At 41.5% G+C, this 6,293-nt stretch overlaps 1 pseudogene; it reads right to left on the bottom strand.

Moving 5' to 3' along the window:
- Positions 1 to 3,625: 3,625 nt before the first annotated feature.
- LOC141993696 (uncharacterized) lies at positions 3,626 to 5,754 on the bottom strand (annotated as a pseudogene).
- Between the last annotated feature and the right edge of the window lie 539 nt (positions 5,755 to 6,293).

The following is a 6,293-nucleotide window of genomic DNA, read 5'->3' as shown; positions in this document are numbered from 1 at the left end:
TTGGTCAATGTGGGCCAGGATAAATTGTGTTTTGCATCAGGTAAGATAATGTGATTCTTCACAACTGCGTTCAGACATGGTCAAAACTGTAAGAGTGTACACCAGCAATCAACTGTCCAGGACAAAACTACAAAAAAAAGTTTAAAAAATTAAAATCTCATTTTACTGCCAACATACTAAATACTTGTATTCTAGCTCTAAGTTTTTCAGTGAACAGCACAACACTTCTCAGAAACCCATTTTTTAGTGTGTGGGGATCATTAAAGCAATGATGCCATTCTGTGCCCAACCCACAAACGCACTTCCAACTAACTTCCATGAAAATCTCGGCACACACATAATGTCAGCTATTTGTGATTAGAACTTCTATTCAGCGTTTGCAGTTAATTTGTCTCCATGCAGCTTTTGAATATGTATGAGGGGAGGTGATTTATATGCAAAGGACGTGAAGCTGAGCAGATGGATTTGACAGCAACAGCATATTATTTCACAAAAATATGGCAGCATTACAAATAGAGCTCTTGTAAAGCATGGCGACTGTTAACATAACCACTTATTTACCAATATTTCATGGCATGTCAGACTTATTGGCAGTGTCAGAGCTTTACTTGTCAAAAGCTGAACGTATTGCCAACTACTTTCTCCCGGACTTACAAAATCAACACAGAGTTTGGGCAGGTTAGTTATTTGTCTATTTTTAATATATTAAGAGCCAAGATCAATATCTGGAGTCAAACAGATAAATACAAGTGATCCAGAGTAGAATGGGCCATGTGAGAGAATCTTTGAAGAGAACTAACTAGTTTCTTTAATTATCTTGGGAGAGAAAAGTATCAGCCTATTAAGTCTGTGATTTATTATCTATAGGAGGCAAGATTTCAATTTAAAAAATCCAGTAGCCTCTAGTTCTCAAAACAGGACCACATACTAGTTTTCAAAGACCCAGCGAGCTGTAATCACTTGTAGGCATGATGTTAAAATGGGTTCTTCTTGGCCCGCGCTTTATCTATTTTTAAGGAAATTAAGTTCAAGATATTCTAAAAATAACTTTCAGAAGGCCTCGGAACATCCCCCACCTGGTCTTTTACTGGCCTGGTGTGTCCAAGCATAGTTCCGGTCAGATCATTCAGTTCTCCTCGTGCCTAGACTGGTCCTTGTCAGCTCTTTTGTGGCACGATTTAGGTAAGAAAATCACAGCCTTTCCCATTCCCTGGGCCTACCACTCAAGCTGTACACAGACAGACAGACAGACAGACAATGTACACGTAATGCATATGTAAAAAAAAAATTGCTTAAGTATTATAATGAAGTGGAGCCCTTGCTACAAAAATAAGGCAACTGTTTTTAGTCTATTCAGATTGTGGACTATTGAAGAGATACACTGACATATAGAAATTTGCACAGCCGATCCTGTCCTTAATGCTTTGTAATGCATGCTACTGCCTAGTGCACCATGTTTCCATTTCAGCTTAAAGAAAGAATGGTTCACATCCAGAGGAAGCCATAAACACTTTAATGGATTTACGCAGTGAGTAATCCTGCTTAGTTCACTGTAATGTGATAAAAAATATTGAGCTGTACTTTCTCTTATTTTTTTTTTACTATTATGCATACCAGCCTGTTGTTCCACTTTCACAGTTGAGAGCTGCTACAATAAACCAATGTGGGGTCTTAAACAGAGAGATTCCTGAAACAAAACTCCATCTCCCAACATCCTTGCAACATGTTCAAATGAGCTCTCTCATATTTTTCCATCATTACTTGAAAATAATTGGTGTTTCCTGTAACCACTTGATAAAGGTGAAGTGGTTTACAAAAGTGGTTAACTACACTAAAGCTCTATTCCTATTACTTTACAAATGCTGCATAGAGATATAGAGCAAAACCCCTTTTTGTGACCAAACAAAAATATAGTGCAATTGTGACTGATTTGGAGCTGCCTGTAATAATTTATGAATACTGTATCGTGACTGAGTTATTATGATATTTATTACATGCCATATATTCAGTTAATTCAATACCAGGGCTGTCAGGAAATGCACTCAGGAAGGGGAGGTGGAACCAGTCACACACTTCCCAGCAAACACTTAAGGGACAAAGCAAGAACCATACATGCTGATGCCCTAGCTTGGCCCCCTGCAAGACCTGCCAGGCAGACTTCCCAGGAGGGACTTGGTCCCTGGGCGGGGGGGAGCACACGGAGAAAACAAAGGATCCAGAAGTGTCAAAAGAGACACAGTCCTTCAAGGGAGAAGACAGGTCTTTGGAGACTGAGAACCCAGACCTGCTATGTGGGGGTCTGGGAGAAATTAGATATACCCAGGTCTCCAACAGGAGGGTGCCTAAACTATAGGAAAGAAAGACCTGTGTACACCTTTTGTTATTTTAAAATCTTTTTTTTCCGGATGTCATGCTTTGTTCCAACTGTTAAGATTAAACAAGATTTTGGTTTGAGAAGGCTGTTTTGGGTCACTGTAATTCATTGGTTATAAGCTCCTGAAGGGAAGTACAACAGATGGCTTTGTGTGTGTTGTCTTTGCTGGGACCATCAGCGGTGGAGGTTATTGTAGGGGGTGTTGCAGTACTGCTACCCTTACTTCTGCACTGCTGCTGCTGCTGGTGCTGCCTTCAGAGCTGGGCAGCTGGAGAGCAGTGGCTGTTGGCCAGGAGCCCAGCTCTGAAGGCAGAGCTGTTGCCAGTAGCAGAAGTAAGGGTGGCATGGTATGGTATTGCCACCCGTACTTCTGCACTGCTGTCTGCAGAGCTGGGCCCTCAGTCAGCAGCCACCACTCTCCAGCTGCTCAGATCTGAAGGCAGCACAGAAACCAGGGTGGCAATACCGTGACCCCCCTAAATTAACCTTATGAGCCCCCTGCAACTCCCTTTTGGGTCAGGACCCCCAATTTAAGAAACGCTGCTCACCCCCTGTGAAATCTGTATAGTATAGGGTAAAAACACACAAAAGACCAGATTTCATGGTCCGTGACACATTTTTCACGGCCGCAAATTTGGTAGAGCCCTAACTATGGTAAACAGAGAAGAGAGTTTAAGGGAGTCTAAACTGGTGTAAGGTAAGTTATTTAACACGTATATTGTAGCAGTGCCCTGAGGTCCCAATTAGGACGGTACTCCAGGGAATAAGGCATTTCTCCAAATTCTTCAGGAACAGCCAGGGCCGGTGAAAGGATTATTTTGCGCCCTAGGTGAAACTTCCACCTTGTGCCCCCCCGGTCCCATCCCCCCGCAGCATCGCTTATTATAAACTTTCAAAAATGAATACTGCATACTGTGGCATTGTTCATTAGAATTAATACACGTTTGGCTTGAAAATGTATTAATTTCATTATTTAGTCTATATATTTAATGAAAATAAATGAATGACCTGACAGTGTTGACATGGTTATTGTTTTCACTTTGCACAACATAGCATGGATCTTAAAATAAATCACATACATTATACACAATACACTGTCACAGAGTAACACATTAGAATTTAGAATTTATTTTTCCGCGCTTTCAGTTTAGCAAATTTAGAAACAAGCTCCTCCAAGTCAATGCTGCGAGCAATGTCACGTTCTACTGACAAGCTAGATAGCGCAACAACTTGAGCTTCGAGAAGCTTCACTCACCACTGGCCATAGAAACTGGGAGAGTCAAGAGGACGCGAAGAGCAATAACTGTTGGGGACACTATCTGCCAGCTTATTTGTCCATATGAAGTTCAATACATCTTGCGGTGATGCACTCTTTTGGACTCGTCTTGCAATAGCTTGCAATTCATTGCACAAGTCACAGGCATCAATATCTTTGGATTCACCATGTTGCAAAGCTTGGTCCAGATTCAAGCAATGTTCCATAATTTGCTTTGGTGTTGTATTTTGCAAACTGTAAACATCATATAGGAAGCCAAATACTGAACTAATTTGCTGCATCAATGTGAATCTTTCTTCAACCGAATGTATTGCTGTGTCGATGACTGCAAAGTTAAAGTTCACTTTGAATTTTTCTTTTGCATTATAAATAGGTTCGTCATCTGCTTCATTTGTGAACTGCTTCCTCCGCAAGTTCACCTGCATCTACCAATGTTTTCTCAAAGTCCACTACTGTGGCCTACAAGAAACTTCTTTGTTTCTCCAAGTTGATTAATGGCTTCACTTATGTCGATTCTTTTGCCTGAAGTTGTTTGCTAGTCATGTTGATCTCAAACAATATGTTATACCACACAACAAGAGAAACAAGAAACTTGAAACTAGAAACGGCTTTTGCAAGATCCCTTGCATCAACTTGTGACTTATTGCCAGATGATCCTGTTAGAGTAGTGTCATCATAGATGTCACCACGCTGATAGCGAAGAGGTTTCAAGGCATCAATTCGACTTTCCCATCTTGTTTCACTCAATGGTTTAACTGTGAGATTAGATACGTGGTGTGTTAGAACTTCCCAGCGATGTGTAGAAGCTGAGAAATACACATAAACACATTGAATTAAATCAAAGAAGCCAGTTGCCTCCAAGCAACACTTTGCAGCATCATTAACAACCACATTCAATGAATGTGCACTGCAAGGAACGAAAAAGGCTCATGGATTAATATCCAAAATTCTTTGCTGGACACCATTTTCTTTCCCTTTCATATTGCTCCAATCATCGTAGCCTTGACCACGCAAGTTTTCTATAGGCAGTGACATCTCTTCTAACTGGTGAAGAATAGTTTCTGTCATACCAGCTCCAGTTGTCTCTGTAACCAACACAAATCCCAAGAAGTGTTCCTTTATGTATACTGATTCAGTCTCCTTCTCTGTCTCTGAAGTAGGCCTATCCACAAACTGAACGATCGTGGTCATTTGTTCAACATGGCCTGCATCTGGTGTACAATCTAGAATGATCGAAAAGTATTTTGCAGCACGAGCAGATGCTAGGATTTTTTGTTTGATGGCATTGGATAGAAGCTGAATAAGCTCAACCTGTATGTCTTTCCCTAGGTAATGTACATGCATCTCCTTGTCCTTAATCCTGCGAAGATGCTCATCCATAAGCGGGTCAAACAAAGCTAAATATTTGACAAATTTGAGGAAGTTCCTGTTACCAGAAGTGTGCAGTGTTTCTTGTTTTCCCCGAAAGGCCAGGTTTTGCATACCAAGAACTCTGACCAAAGCAATCAGACGTTTTAGTATTTGCTGCCAATACTTTTCTTCTTGCTTAACGAAGCGCAAATGTTCTTCATCAATTGTTCTCTTGTATTTCAATCACAGTTCAAGTTCCTTCCATGTCTGAACATTCGTCAAATGTTGACTGCTTTTCTCGTGCCCTGAAAGAATTGCAGACATGTTTTTCCAGTCCCTTGAGCCTTTTCCAGAAAGAGATGATGCGCCAATAGTACTACTGGCAATGGCAGCAGAAGCAAAAGACAGAATCATTTGATGTGGAATACTGCAGCCACTGACGGTGCATTTCTTCTCCATTAACAAGCCTACGTTTGTAATGAATTGTCGAGAATTTTCTTTGCTTACTATCTTTGGGAAAATCGAACTGCTGAACTTGTTCCGGCCCATGTTCCACCAAAATTTGTCGGACTTGATCATCGCATTTGGCCCAAGTAGCAGGATCACTAAAGCTCAAATTCAAAGAAGTGACATTTTCGCTTTCACGTTCTTCCAAGTTTTGATCCTCGTGTGTCTCATTTGATTCATCTTCAATATTCAGATCATGTTCTTCAAACTCTTCTTTAACTTGTGAAACTGTCATCCCCACCTCCATCTCTGCTTGATCCTTTGGCATTGGACTACCTTCATCTCTGGCCAGTGGACGTAGATACTTCAGAAATGAACCTTCCTGCTTTCTTTCTTCTTTTTGCTTATCAGCCTTCCGCTTACGAAATTGTGCCCCAGACAATTCTTCTCTATCTGCCAGGGGCTGGCTGCATCAACTGAAAACGAAAAAAATGAAATTTTATTCCTATCAGTCTTTTTCTTGTTCACTATTAAAAGTAAAGGATAGAGAACGTCACTTACCAAAGTCACTCTTTGAATTTCATCAACGAGTTAGGTGGGGAAGGGAAGCAGACTGGGTTCAGTCAGTGGGGGTTTGGGTTTGGCTGAGGAGTGCAAGGGGAGCAGCCTGGGTTCTGTCACTGGGAGGATTGGGTTTGGCTGGGGAGGAGAAGGGAAGCAGACCAGATTTGGTCAGTGGTGGTTCATGGTTTGAGTTTGGCCAGGAGGAGAAGGGAAGAAGCAGACTGGGTTCGGGTCAGTGGCTGGGGTAGGGAGATGGCATAGCTCAGTGGTTTGAGCATTGGC

The sequence above is a fragment of the Natator depressus genome, chromosome 9 (assembly GCF_965152275.1).
Source record: "Natator depressus isolate rNatDep1 chromosome 9, rNatDep2.hap1, whole genome shotgun sequence".
NCBI classification, from domain to species: Eukaryota; Metazoa; Chordata; order Testudines; family Cheloniidae; genus Natator; species Natator depressus.
This window is presented reverse-complemented; position numbering and strand designations above follow the sequence as displayed.